The 16,055-nt window shown below is 37.5% G+C and overlaps 1 protein-coding gene across 1 annotated transcript in view; it reads left to right on the forward strand.

Moving 5' to 3' along the window:
* The window catches only part of LOC107042268 (immunoglobulin domain-containing protein oig-4), a 105,597-nt gene that overhangs the window by 45,370 nt on the left and 44,172 nt on the right, over nucleotides 1–16,055 (forward strand). The gene's annotated exons all lie outside the window — the stretch shown is intronic.

Here is a 16,055-nt window from a genome sequence, read left to right on the forward strand (position 1 = left end):
CTAAATTTTCGCTCCTTTAACATTAATTGTTTGGCCAGGACAAATAACAAAAACTCAAATTTTTGAAAAATCATATCTTGCGACCAAATTGGCCGATTTTGATAAATAAAATTTGTTTTTTTTCGTTTTTTTATATACTTTGAGACTTAGAATACAACAGTACCACGAGGATGAATACTAAGCCATTTTTCAAGTTTTTCGTTATTTTAATCCGTTTCGCAGGGGCCATTTGAAAATCGAATAATTTTTTTTTTCTTCGATGGATGATGATATTACTCAACTTTTATTTCTCATATGGAGATGAGAAAAAGAAAAAATCTCCATGGAAAATTCGATTTTCCGATCATACATGGGACACTCCATGTCAATACCCTGGATTTTTTTCTATTTCGGAATAGAACATTGGCATGTTTAAAGTCAACTACGATATGAGTCTAACATTGTTTCAAACTTTTACCCCCATATCTTCACTCTTGTACCTGGAAGACAAGCCCAATATCTTTCGCAATAGCGTTAATTGCTCGAATTCACATGATTTTTCACTTATCATGATGATTATTTTTCCACGTACGGATTTTGGACAGTCAGGACCAATCAGAATGCAGCATTTGATGACAAATGATAGGCTGGAGGAAGTTTTATTTCGGATATTTCGCACTAACATATATTTTTTCGGTTATTTCGTACTCACATATATATTGTTCCGGATATTTCGTACTAACTCTTCAATTGTCTCTTCGGATGTCATTTTGTGGTTGCGTAAACGACACTCCTGACCAAAATCCGTACGTGGAAAATAATCCGACAAATACCCCTCGTGCTTCAAAAGTATCTGGTATTTCCCTCAAACTTCCCTGCAAACAAACGATCGTGTCAAGCTTTGCAGGAAAATCCCTCGCGCAAGCGCTCGGGATTTTTAAATCTGCAATACTTGACACTTTTGTTTGTTTAGAACGAAGTTATCGGAAAATACCCGATAATTTTGAAGCACTCGGGGTATTACTACTGAATAAAAATTGAAAGCCAACGATAGCTCGGTCGGTAGGGCGAGCGATTTCTAATCCGATGATTCGGGTTTGAAACCCAATGGGTGCCGATCGGGTTTCGAACTCCGAGAAATCAAACGTTGTCCGCATTTCTTTGGGAAATGACCTTGGGATTTCTGTACACAAACATTGGCCAATGGATACAAAAAATGGGAGCGCAATGAAATCAAAGGTTCCGAGTGGGGGTGAGAATAAACAACCGATTTCTCGGAATTCAGTTTCCATACGAGCCAGAGAGTTGGCTCAGTAATAACCGTTTGATTAGTCCTCATCACACACTTAAGCGTTGAACATCTCACACGGTTCATTACAGTATCGTTAACAGAAATCCTCCGACGGTTATTCTCCTGTATTTATTCTCCATCAATTTTAATCAAGGTAAGTGATGGTATAAAATATTTCAGTAGTGAAGTTGTAAACTCAATCGATCGTTATTATTATGTTTTTCCCTTTTTTTGAATGATCCGAACTGTTCTTCATTGCTATTCCACAAGATGCCGCATGCCGAAAGATGTGCAAATCCAATGCGAGTTCTTGGGGAGAAAGGTCACAATGGAAAAGACCTGCGTTCAATCTCAGAAAGACTACGACAGACATTTCAATTCTTGCCAGAAAATGCAAAACTATGTAGCTCCTGTAGGAAAAGAGCTTTGACTTACATTCCTGGATCACTACCCTCAGAATCTTCATCGAATCGGAAAGTCTCTTCATCGTCATCAAATATTGCAGCCGATCGTTCGTCCAGTACCACACCATTTCTAGTAGACATTTCTATGAGCAATATCGCAGGGAGTTCTTTGAGATCAGGTAATTCCTTCCATTCAATTGATCCTGATGGGGATGTGATTTTCAACGAAGCTTCAGAGGAGTACGATGCTCCAACAGCAGATGATAATTCAGAGACAGAGCACTACAGGAACATTGCAGCAAATTTTCGTTCTCCACGAGAATTGGAATTGGAAGAAATATTGGATGGACTCAAGCAAAAATTCAATACGATGACAGAATATTCTGAACGTACTCAACTCTTGACTATTGCTCCACTTTCATGGAGTGAGCGAAAGGTAAGCCGTGAATTTGGTACGACACATAAAATAAGTCTGTGCTGTCGTAAACAAATTGATCTATATCCCTATAAGAATCAATGTAACATGGCTAATCTTTTGTTGCATAAAAATGATTTTAGAGTTGAAGCAGAGGCGCACTATCATGCGACCGCGCATAGAAAGACGGCATGCGATGGCGTAGGCGCAGTCTTGAAGAGGGAAGCAAGACGAAGAAGTCTGCAAATTACTAATGGTGAACCTATTCTCACTCCAGATGGTCTGTTCCAGTGGGCAAAGAATAATTTCAAGAATGTCGATGTGTTTTTCTACACTAAACAGGAACACGAGGATATGAAAGAACGGTTGAAAACAAGATTCGACAGTGCAAAGGCGATTCCAGCGATACAAAAAAATCATGGCTTCATTCTTGTGGGAGAAAAGGAATTATTGATTAAGAGATATTCTTCTGCGAATACAGCAGAAGTTTTTCCAAAAGCGAAGGAACGAAATGGACGACGTACATTAAGATAGCCATTGTGATTCAGAAAAGTTCAATTTCAAATTGCTTTCTCTCTATAATTTAATGTTTATTTCTCAAATTACAAACTTATAACAGACATATACTCCATGTTGATCTAAAAACTCATCAAATATTTGGTGCTTTGCGAATTCTCATTGTCGTTTACGTAAGTAGAGCTGTTAATAATCAATAAATTCAACTTTTTTCTATAAAAAATGTTTTTTATCTATCACTACTTATGCATCTCATCTTCAAATTATGCCGAAAAATTGCACGCTCATCCTTTCATGAGGCATTCATCATTTTTCAGGAACAAAATTCGGAAAATATAATTTTTCATGAGAAAAAAATTTTTCTCTTATCTCCATATGACTATCCCATTTTGAAATATCCTGAAAAAGGTGAGTAATATCATTATCCATCGGAGAAAAAAAAACTTATTCGATTTTCGAAGGGCCCCTGCATAACAGAAGGATTTAAATAACAAAAAACTTAAAAAATTACTCATTATTCGAAAAGTATATGAAAAAACAAAAAAAAAAGCGACTACGTCTATTTGATGTAGCGGAGGCCAGTTGTCATTGCGTGCAAAATCTATATATTGTGACGTATTTTTCAACGACACACGCGGGAAATCGTGTGCGTTGTCGTCCACTAACTTTCAGCAACCCTTTTGGAATCTCTCAACCCGAATAAGTACGAAGGTGATCAACGACAGGAACCAAAGAAACAATGCCAAAAAGGCGCCAGTCCTTTCAACCTCCAAAGGACAAGGTCACGATGTCGAAGCGCATTTGACAACCAGCTCAGGAAACCGCGGAGGCGTATTGGAACGGGCGAAAAATTAATGCAGTTCAACACCATGAATTATTCGGCAATAAAATGAAATATATTTTTCTCGCAATAATAAAACAATAGAAAATTCGGCCAAATGTCAGTGAAATAATGTTCGCGATTTTTACATGTGCGGGAGGTTACTCCCGCGAACAAAGACTCGACACAATCCAAAATTTATTAATTCGCTGAATTTATGAAATGTCAATTTTCAGACGATAATAACAGAATTTTGGGAAATTATAACTTGAACGTCAATTAATTCCAAAAGTAATAAAGCCAATATTAATTATTAACTATGAATATTCGAGGGCGTGGAAGACGCCAAATGCACGCGAGAAACACCCGAAGCGCGACGACGCGAAGGCCACCCGAATGAAGAGAACAAAATTCCCCAAATAACCAAATCCGAATAATCGGTAAGACGACAATTGAATAAAATAAATGTTCAATAATAAGAAATAAATAAAGTAGGTCAGAGAGCACAGAGTGCCGCGTCCCGAAGGCAGAGGCTCGAATGCTAAAACTCAAACGGAGCCAAAATGGGGACCGGAGAATAGACTTTATAGAACACGGGTGCACTCACAAAATTAGATTACGCTCACCGGATGAACCGCGAAAACTCCAGGATAAACTCGTCTGGACCCTCAATACCACGGCGATGTCGGGATGTAGGCCGGAAAATCCAGGCACCACAGCAACTTCATAGGTTTTCAAAAAGTAAAGTGCTCAAAGAGCATACAAAACTTCAATTGCGCAGAGTGACTTTACAGGAGTGAACCCCAACGAAGAGTGATTTCTCGGGCAATACATCGCCCCGAGGAACCTCAATTTCTCTCTTACCCCCACCCTAATCTACCGATGTCGCGCGAAGAATCCGTGTTTTAATGATGAATTTACAATGGTCATAATTCATAATTTAATGGTCCCAACGAATTGGGACTTGCGCCTCGCGGTCGGTGAAATTGATCCGCGTTGAACGGCGCTAGGGCCAACATAGCCCGTTGCTCTCTCGATGCTGCAGCATGCGTTTTTTACTTGGTGGCCTTGCGCCACAGCAACGTCGGTGAGGTGGTGGGGGATCGCACGTAGAGGCCTGAGTTGCCTGCTGGCGTGCGTCTAACGTCTCCCGCGTGTACGTTGGTGTGTCTCCCAGACTCGGTGTATGCGTGCTTGTAGGTGTGCCACTCATTATCTGCCGACTTCGTAGCTTCTTCCTGATGCTCCGCTCCACTCCCCTCATCACGAAGCTCACGCGTAACACGCGGTGAGCGCAATAGCGTTAGAAAAAGTGTAAATAAAAGAAAAGAAAATTGTAAAAGTGGCCTTGGGTGATCCGACTCCTGGCTGGGGTTGAAATACTAATTCTCCCCCCCCTGAACCGCGATCAGTTCAGGCGAGGAACAGTACATGATATTCTATCGTTACAATATGTATAGATAGGTTGTGGATTTTATGAGATATTCCACGTCAAATGAGTCAATCGCTGACCTTCACCCTCTTGGAAATTAATGGCGATTTTTCCTACGATCGGAGAGATTGAAAAACTATCTCTTAAATTTTTTGAGATTTTTTCGGCAGCCCCGTTCGGAGATGTGATTTTTTTTTACATTTTTCCGTTTTTTCCAATAACACGAGTTCTATTTGTCCGATTTTGATTTATTAAGCGTCAAAATTTTCCATTTTTTATCGCCTATACGACTATTTTTTAGTATTTTTTTTTCGATTCCTAGATACTCATAATAACGAATTTTCGAAAAAAGCTGAAAAACTTGAATTTTGCAAATTACGTCATGGCTGATTTTCCAATTTTTTTTTTCAGTAATTCTCATAATCAAAACAGGTATTTTGAGCTGTCATTCAAGTCGGGCATGCTCCTGGATCTATGTTATTTTTAATTTTTTCTTTTGAAAATTTCGCAAATTTGGTCAAAACACCACAAAACGACTTCAACTATGTATCGAAAAAATATGTAATATATAGATATACAATCAAATTTACTCCATACTGTCTATAATCAAAGTCAATCAACGCCATTTGAGGTGTTGCAACCAAATTTACGGAATTTCGAAACGAAAAAATTGAAAATAGAATATATCGAGGACGAAGAGGACGTCTTTGGGCTCGTCGTCAGCGTGCTGGCCCTATAAACCAAAGCGTCCCAGTAGCGCAGGTTCGAGTCCCGGTGATGAAAGATTTTTTCATCGCCGGAAAACGAACCCAGTGCATGTGGAGTTAGTTATGTGGAGTTAGATATAAGTTTAGCTTAGAGGCAAGTGCGGGTAGGGAATTAGGCTGGGGTACCGCGTAGGTACTGGGACGGGTAGGTAAAAGACCACAACGGTCATACCATCTGGCACCACCCAATACATATATCCAGGACGATGCCTAACTTGTATGATGGCTCAAAATACTTGTTTTGATTATAAGAATTACTGAAAAAAAATGAACCAAATCATCTGTGACGTAATTTGCAAAATTCTAGTTTTTCAACTTTTTGATTCGAAAAGTCATTATTACGCGCATCTAGAGATCGAAAAAAAAATTTTACCAAAAATATTCGTATAGGCAGTAAAAAATGAAAAATTTTGACGCTTAATAAATCAAAATCGGATGGATAGAACTCGAGTTATTGAAAAAAACCGGAAAAACGGAACAAAAATCATATCTCCGAACTGGGCTGCCGAAAAAATTTGAGATATAGTTTTTCAACCTCCCCAATTGTAGAAAAAATCGCTATCAATTTCCAAGAGAGTGAGGGTCAGCGGTTGACTCATTTGGCGTGGAATACTTCATATATATATGGGTGTTTCTTCGGAAAAGGTGATTTTTGAGATCTTAAATTTTTCGCTATGGCAATGTGTCTACCGAGTCAAGTGGGACACATTTTTGGGGTATTTTTGGGTACCTGAGGGTATTCGAGAAGTGGTTGCGCTACAAATTCGAAATATCAAAAACTACGGGGTCAAAAATCGTTTTTTCTTCATTTTTGAATGAAATTAGATATTAATTCAATTGATTAATTTCTTTTATGTACAAAACATTATTTAAACTTCAAAATTAATTTGTAAAGAAGAAGTAGCAAATAGCCGCTTCAATTACCGAATCAAATTATGGCACCATGACGATTTTCGAAGCTTGAAAAGTACAAAAACGATTTCAATATACTGAATGAAACAAAAATTATATCAATCACCGCGCACCTCAAACTTCTCCTAGGGGATTCATTCTGGAGCACATTAGACGAGGGGTACTCATTCCCCTAGATCTCCAGCTTCCTTTTTCTTGGTCTACAGCTCTTTTCTCCAGCTTTCTTTTTTATTCTCCTCACTTCTTGTGATTGACGTCTTGCGATGTTTAGATGGAGTATTATCATAATTTATAGATCCGAGGTTGAAATAAAGGCAGGTCTTTCCCGGAGAACACTGAAAACAACTCAACGAATTGAAAGAAATGAAGAGCGGGTTGTCCTTCGCCCAGGTGTATTGATGAACTTCCATAGTTCCTATGAAAGCCTTCACGACTGTTGGTAGTACAGCATCAATAGCATGAATCTCGTTGATTCAAACTGTATCGATGTGCACTGCTTGTACTCGATTCCGTAAAATTCTAACAAGGGTCTCAAAGTTGGAGACATTATGGCCATATCTCATGGTCTTCTTCAGGCTACCTCCAATGCCGTCTGCTGGACCCTTTCCGTGTCCTGCTTCACTGAAATTGTGTGTGATCTCTGTTATTTGAGGATATTGTCCAGGGAGATATTGTGTAATCAGGTGAAACATTTTCCCGTTTCTGTATTGGGTACTGGGGCTATCACTTAGAAAATGTAATTTCGTCACTGTGGAATGTTGAAGCAAGAAAGAATCGAGAATTTTCCTCAAATGCACCAGGATAGCAGTTGGATCGTATCGCGGAGGTTCCGAAAGAGTGGCAAATCCTTTCGAAAATCCTGAGAGATACAACATACCCGTATGCAGAGTATATTGTTCTCGACTTGCTCCAAAATGCACTGACTGCACTTCAGTTCCATATTTACAGGCGTAATTTTCGGTGAAATCCATCAAAATAATCATCTCATCATTGCCCAAATTGTTTGTAAGCTCCTTCATAATTTTCTTCTGATGAAAAACTCGCAGCCCATGAGCCCTGAACTATTTCAATTCAATTGAAAATTGATCAAGTCCTTCCTTGACTTTATACGTAATTTTATACTTCTTTGTGATCGAAAACATCATAGGTTTTAGTGTTTTTTCGTTGGGACGTTCCACTCTGTTTGTTTCCCACTTCATGTAAAACATCTCATCGTCGAGATTCACGTTCTGGCAGTTGTAGTCCACCTGTTTAACCAAACACTCCTCACATGTCCTGTTAAGGCATCGCTCCGATCGATGATTGCACGTGATACGTTGGAGAATCTTCTCGGCAGAATTTTCATTGAGCATTTTCATCCTGTGTAAAGCACTCACCAATAAACTGAAATTTTCGTGGGTTTAGCAGGCACACGTATTTCTCTCGATTATTTTAGGGGCCACACAATGAGATGGACGATTACTGGCGAAAAAGGAGTAACTCACTCGAAATGAAGTCTCAGCACAGAACTTTAAATACAGGTCCTTAATACTAGCATCCATGTGATGTTTGGATACTTATTGACCATTCACTTTCTTGCAGTTCTTTTTCCCCGAATCAATCGGAGAATTTTCCTCGTAAAACTGTTTGATTTTTTTCTTTCATGAACTTTGAGTCTGCCGTTTCCTTCCTCATGTATTTCAATGGGTCCTGAGTAGGGGTAATCCTAGTAGCTATATAAGGCCGGTTCTGGATAAACCATCTGGAGAGCCATGTTCGATAGAGAATATTATATGGAAAAATGTCAGTAGAAAAAATAAAGTCAATAGAATTTCATTTTTCTATAGAATTTTTTCGACTCAAATTTTCCAAGTTTTTTTGAGTCATTTTTATTTTCTTCTCTTCAAAAAAATCGAATGAAGAAACTGAGAAAATTTGAGCTGAAAAAAATCTATAGACAACGAAATTCTATAAACTTTTTCTATAGAATTTCCTATCGAACACGTTAAACGAAACGGCAAAGAACGTATAGAAAATTCAACAGAAGTCTTATAGAATGTCTATAGAAATACCTATAGAATTCTTAAGGGTTTTTTCTATTAACAATTTTCGTACGTGAGTGTTGAATGCATGCAACTCAGAGCGGAAAAGAGGGGAGGCAGGCGCTTGTAGTAGGTACACGCTGACTCGGAGTATGGAAAATGGGGAGAAGTGTGAAAGCGCGGAATACAATTTTCAAATAAAGATTCCCAGCAAATTTCCTCCCCAATCAAATGAATAAAAATTTTCTCAAGAAATCCTCTGAATTACTTTTTATTATTGAAAAATTTGAGAATATAAATTTCGCGATGGAAATAACTCGGAGAATTTAGTATAACCACTCATTTCATGAATTTATATCCAAAAATTGTTCCCATTTTTTATTTTTTTTGTAAACGTTCAGTTTTCATAGATTTGCAATATGATTGGATAAATTCTGAAGCTGATGAACGATGAGAGGAGAGTTGATGGATCGTGGAGTGGGGATGTACAGTGCATGCGATGTGAGTCACAGTGTACCGCATGCTCGCTAGGAGAGTGAGCAGTGGGGGGTAGAAGCGAAATCATAATCTCCGTTTTAAATGAAGATTTTCATATTTTTTTCTATGAAAATTCATTAGGGTTGGTGCGAAAACAAAAGTTTAGCATAGAAAATCTAGAGAGAATCAATACGGTGGTTTTTTTGAGTTTTTACGAACATTTTTGATTGGAATATATCCACGTGGGTCCTCCACTCATTATCCCTCTCCCATTCCCACTCAATTCGTAAACATTCGCGGCTTTATAAGCGGGCCCCGCAATCTTGCTAGAGCATATACGAATTCTACAGCCGAACTACGTGGTCATTAGTACGTTGAAGTTTTGTGAAGTGACAAGAGTCGTGACAGTGAACAAAAATGGATATCAGGAAGTGTGAGAATCTGCTGGAGGCTGCTCAGAGACCTCTCTCACCTGAGGGTATGGAAATGGCAAGAATATTGATGGAGGCTTCAATTCGAAAACGTTTCTATTCAGCATGTGTTCCAATCATCCAATCACCTGAGAAGACTCCTACAGTGAAGCAGGCTAGGATGGACTCCACCAAAAGCACTCAGCCAATGGACTTGAGCATCAAACCATCTGTCAACAGTAGGACTTTTGATGATGAGACTCATGAGGATGTTATTGAGATCTTGGCTTCGCCGTTGTCCACTCCGGACATAGAGGAGAATTCTGGAGTCGTTTCAGAGTCAAGGAATGTTGAGGTGCCTGAGCAGACTCAGAAAATTGCTAACTCTATTCGGACTGGAGACATGGATGGGTCCATGACAACTATTAAAGTTGAGGTTCCATGTACAGAGCTAGCAACCGGGAGGGTTGATTCTCCAGTGGGACCCTCATCACAGCCAGTCGCTCAAGTGCCTGAGTCTCTGGAAAGCCCACCCCCAGGACCAAATACTGGGGTGCCTCCAAAGTTGCCAATGAAATGGATTACATCGCGTACAGTTAAGGTAGATAGGAATTTCCACGTCCAAGTTCCAACGAACGTCAATACTGCCAATTCACCACCCACACCGGTGTTCCTTCCAATGGCTTGGAGAAAGATACTCCCAAAAAATATTCTGGGACTGGAGGAAACGATTCGTCGAGTTGCAGTACGACATCCACGCAACGGGTCCTTCATGATGCATGCTGGAGTGCGAGCTAGGCTGATTGTCTGTGAGCACGGTCATCTTCATTTCATCCCCGAACCAATAACTCGAGAGGCGAAACGCTTAGGACAACTTCAGCTTATTTATCAATAGGTAAATTTGAACTTCATAACTATAATATTTTTCCAATTATTTCAATGATTTTCAATGCAACGTCCCGTTTTTCTGAGCATTCTATACTTATTTGGGATAATACCATCTATTCTATTTTTAATGAAATTGCAATCAGCTAAAATGAAAATTGAAGAGGTAATATACGTACGAAATTTTTTTATAGAAAACCCTAAAGAATTCTATAGGAATTTCTATGAAACTTCTATTGAATTTTCTATGTGTTTATTGCCGTTTCTATGAACATGTTCTATAAGAAATATTATATTGAAAAAAAAGTCTATACAGTGTCATTACTCTATAGAATTTTTTCGGTTCTAATTTTCTAAGTTTTTGTTTGATTTTCTTGAAGAGGAGGAAATAAAAATTATCGAACAAACTTAGAAAATTTGAGGCAAAAAATTCTATAGAAAAATCTATCGAATTTTTCTATATATATAATATTTCTTATAGAACATGTCAATAGAAACGACAATAAACGTATAGAAAATTCAATAGAAGTTCTATAGAAATTCCCATAGAATTTTTTAGAGTTTTCTATTAGAAATTTTTGTTCGTGTGCCTATTGTGATTTTTATTTCTCCTCAGATAGTTTTTTCAATTTTGTGTAATTCTTTCTGTTGCAGATATTAACCTGATGAGCTATTCTCATTCCATTGGATTTCTCGGATAATCCAATTGCCAACACGAGTCAGCAACTTTTTTCATCTACATACAGTACTTTGACATTCAGTGTTTTTCAATAAAAATTTCTGTATCCACGTTGCATATAAATATTCTGAGATGTAATTTTTTTATCGTTGTTTTGAAATGAATAAACGAAGAAGAAGAAACAGAATGGATCAGAGAAAAAATATTTGAGTTTTGTTTATTCGAGGTGTCAGATTCTATTCACCCATTATCCTTCCTTCCGACTTCTCTCTCGTTCCGTAAACATCACTATTTGAATATACCTCAGTGCGTCATTGTACTATCGAAAATGAAAATTTCACCATAAGAAGCCAATTCATTTGGTCCAGCAGACTAGTTCCAAACGTTGTCGGTGACACATGCAAGTGATAGGTTCAACACTCAGTGAAATTCAAAGTGAGAAAAAGTGTACTATGGAGAGTGTAAGTGTCTAATATTCCTACGTTTGTAGAGAATTATATAGGATTCTTTTGGATATCAAGTTAATTTATTTTCTATCAATTTGCATCGTCATAGAAGATGTTAGACGTCAATGATAATGTTGAATGTGGTGAAAAGGAGAATTCAATCTTGAGGAAGATATTGGAAGGGAAGATGAACAAGCATGAGTATGAGACACATCTTCTTACGAATGGGAGACGTGTAGACTCAACTTCATCTCCATCTGTCACACTAACAAGTGTAATGAAAGGTGAAATTTAAAAATCAAATATCGATATTTTTCAAAACCTAGCTATCAAAACCGAAGGAAGGATTATGGAAAAACTATCAAATTCATGAGAAAACGATATTGACTATCTGTTGAACGTGTTCTGTAAATTCTGTTGGTTTTGCCTCATTTCTGTTGAAATTTTTTCCATAGAAATATTCCTGACTGCAAACATTTCAAGATTTTTCTTTCAATTTTCAATGAGAAGCGATTTCAAATGGTGTGAAAGGAATAAAAAAGAGAAGTTGTGTAAAAATCAAATTCTATAGATTTTTCCATAAAATAAATTCTAGTGAAGATTTTCTACTAAGAAATAAATGAATGGATGCATTGAAAAGATGTGAAAATTTTCCATAGAATCGTTAGAAGTAATAGAATATCAAATAGAAGTTCGATTAAAGTTTACACGATTTTACTGAATTTGCACCGTTTTTTGAACAAATTTTCCTCATCATTGTGTGTGACAATCTTCGTTGTTCGTCTAGATGCATCTCAAGCGATAGGAGGAGTATTTTTGGAGAAAGTTCTACGAGTGAGGATTGCTCGAGACTTGGAGTTTGAGGGGTCACATCCGAAACACCTCATGGTTCAAACTAAAAGACGTGATGCCGTATCACGATAGCTGGAACAGGAGGAACATCCCTCTATGTTGGTGAAACATCTCAAACAACGGAAAACCATGGAGTTCAAAGTGAAGCTAAATCTGTTTTAGATTAATGAAAAAAGTTCCTTACATGTTCTTGTATAAATAAAAGTAACAATTGATTATTAGTCCTTTTCGCACTTACTTTCCCTACGGATTTATGGAATCGAATTAGTGTTAACAATTTCAATATTTATTATCCGTCACTCAGCGAGAAATTCATCACATCACCAATATCTATTCTATTTTCAATCTAGCTAAAACGTTAAGGTTAAGGAGAATTCGAAAAACTGTAAAAAAAAACAATGGAATTTATTTCCTTGACACAATTTATTCAACATAAATTTCTGATAAGTACATTCGCATACAGATGATTTATGAATAGTGCATGGATTCCACTTGCCCTCAGAAAACTTGATGAAGAGTTTGTTGGATTTGGCAGCTTCTTTATACTTCTGGTACTCCTCATTATCCTCCAGGAATGCCTCTGAAACACGTTTGGAAAGCCAAACGGTGTACTCTCCATCGATGATAGCTAAAACTTTCAGTCCAAACGTGGTTTTAGCATTTTGAGACCCAGTGACTTGCTACTGGTACTCCAGTTTCATATCTTTGATTTTTTTAGTTGGTAAAAAAGTAGTTACAGATGCAATTTTATTGATTTTATCACAATCCTTTTTCAGACACTTCAGTTGAGAATAATTTTCGGAGTTACAGAAAGATTTATTTATTCAAACTACTCAAAAAGCACTCCGTTCTCAAATAGTATCAGGAGACTGTCTGGGTAATCGTTTGAACATTCAGCTTATATAGCAAAGATGCGTGGGAATGGCAGTATTCCCCCACTTCTCACTCGCGAAAATTTTCGGTAAAAGTACCTTTGAAGATGATGAATCCAGACTGATTCATATCTGTAACGGTCAACTGTTCCTAGAAATCGATTTATCTAAAGAATTCAACTGAAATTTGCTTATCTAATACCCTCGCGTGGGAACTGACAGATACTGGACGTACAACATTCTTTCAAATTCTTGGATGGAATTTTAGCATTGATGGGGGGTAACGAGCCTATAAATAAGCTCGAGATATTTCACGATTTGTCAGTGTTGCTTCATTACTTGGATAAGATGGAAACTGAGAGAGTGATCGAGATTCTCGAGTATGCATACAAAAATGCATCCCTACATGAAACACAGCGATGGATGGACTGGTGTGGTCATTATATTAAACTCTATGGAAAAGTTCTGAAAAAAGTAAATCTTTCAGTGGGAGAAAAGAATAAAGTCCAAGCCACAATTGCAACAATCGAATATTATCTAGAGAAATTTAGATACAAGCAGCATCGAGGAGGCAGACTAGATCCATTCCCACACAGTGTGAAGCTCACAGAACGAGTACGATGGAAGGATTTACAATCTGTCTTTCAGGGGCGAATTCGTACTGGTACCATAGTGAATCTCCATCATAAAGATCCATTGAAATTCCTTAAGGATGCAAAAAAACTGGCGACTGTGCGGTTAAAAAATGTGCTTGAAAGTGCTGGAAATATGAAAGTGAATTCTATCTTAGCTTGTAAATTTGAAGTGAAAAGAGATGAGGAATTAGTTCAAGAGACAAAGTTTTTCAGCACGAGAAATGAAATTATTTTACCAGACACAGACATTGGAGACTGGTTCGAAGTCAATGTTATAGAATGTTTATTGACAAAAATTGAAGATTTCCAAGAGCGAGATTCCGGTTGGAATCTAGTTGAGGTAATTCATCTAGTCATCAATATGAATCGGTATATACCATTAGCTGCTGGCATTTCAACCTATACTGAGCTACCTCATGATATACAGTGCAAGAAAGCTGTTGTCAATCTAAAGAATTCAGACGAATTCTGTTTTTTATGGTCGGTCATAGCTGCTCTTCATCCAGTCAATACTAACAAGTGTGTGACGAGCTCCTATCCACATTATTCAACCGCTAAAATTCCAAATACTAATGTTAAATTGGACTACAGAAATCTTCAATTTCCAATTGCTCTAAATGATGTTGCAAAGTTTGAGAGCAAAAATGGATTATCCATCAATGTATATGGAATCGAAGGGGCAAGTGATGATGAAAATAGCCAAATCGTACCGTTTCATCTCAGTTCTGTGAAGTCAGAGAGACCTACAATTCATCTACTTCTGTTTTGTTCATCGATTCACGTTGCAGGTGATATCCAGCCAATCTATCATTTCGCATGGATTCGTGATCTCTCTCGACTTGTGAGTGCTCAAATTTCCAGTCATGCACATCGTACATGGTTGTGCGATCGTTGTTTATGTCATTTTCAAGAAAAAAGGGGTTATGAAAGGCATCAGCAGGATTGTTTTGCTATAAATCATTGTAAAACTGTGCTACCAAGGGAAGGTGAAAATCTGCTGAGCTTTAAGAATTATAAATACAAAGAGACTGTACCATTTGTCATTTATGCTGATCTGGAATGTATTCTAGAGTCAATAAATGGGGATGATAATGGAAATGAAGATGGAATGTTACGTCAAAAACACATTCCTCACAGTGTAGCCTTTTATCTAAAGTGCTCTTTTAATGATGATCTGTCTAAATTTAAACTCAAACGAGATCCTCAGTGTATCAAGTGGCTCGTAGAGGAATTACAGGATATTGGCTTGATGGTGAATGATTACTTGAGAACAGTGATCCCGATGGAAAAACTGAGTATTGAAAGAGAGCAAGAGTTTCAAAGTGCAGAAGTGTGTCACATTTGTGAAAAGTCGTTCATAAGTACAGATGTCAAGCATCGAGATCATTGTCATTTTACTGGCAGTTATCGTGGTGCCGCTCATGCTGAATGTAACTTAAATTATAAAAATTCACATGATATACCAGTTATATTTCATAATCTCTCTGGTTATGATGCACATTTCCTGATAAAAGACCTAGCGAGAGATTTCAGTGGAGCTATTGAGTTACTCCCAATAAATAAAGAAAAGTACATTTCCTTCAGAAAGCATATTCCGGGAACGAAAGTTTATTTGAGATTCATTGACTCTTTCCGATTCATGGCTAGTAGTTTAGAAAAATTAGCATCCTATTTATCTGATAGTGATAAACAGATCACGCGTCGATACTATAATAATGATGAAGAAAAATTTAGTTTGTTGATGAGGAAAGGAGTCTTCCCCTATGAATATGTAAATAGTTGGGAAAGGTTAGNAACAGATCAAGCGTCGATACTATAATAATGATGAAGAAAAATTTAGTTTGTTGATGAGGAAAGGAGTCTTCCCCTATGAATATGTAAATAGTTGGGAAAGGTTAGAAGAATTGAATTTACCAGAAAAAGATTATTTTCATTCCACACTTAAAAATCAAGGGATTTCTGATGAAGATTATCCTCATGCTCATCAGGTCTGGATGACATTCAAACTTTCAACGTTAGGTGAATATTCAGATTTATATTTGCAAACCGATGTTTTACTCTTGGTTGATATTTTCGAGAATTTCAGAAAAAGTTGTACCTCTGTTTACCAGTTAGATCCTCTACATTATTACACTGCACTAGGTTTAGCTTTCGATGCAATGTTGAAGTGTACTAATGTAGAAATAGAACTATTTACTGATGTGGAAAAACTCTTATTCATCGAGAAGGGTATACGAGGGGG

The sequence above is a fragment of the Diachasma alloeum genome, unplaced genomic scaffold (assembly GCF_001412515.2).
Source record: "Diachasma alloeum isolate Michigan unplaced genomic scaffold, Dall2.0 Dall_scaffold_00432, whole genome shotgun sequence".
In the NCBI taxonomy this organism is placed as follows: Eukaryota; Metazoa; Arthropoda; class Insecta; order Hymenoptera; family Braconidae; genus Diachasma; species Diachasma alloeum.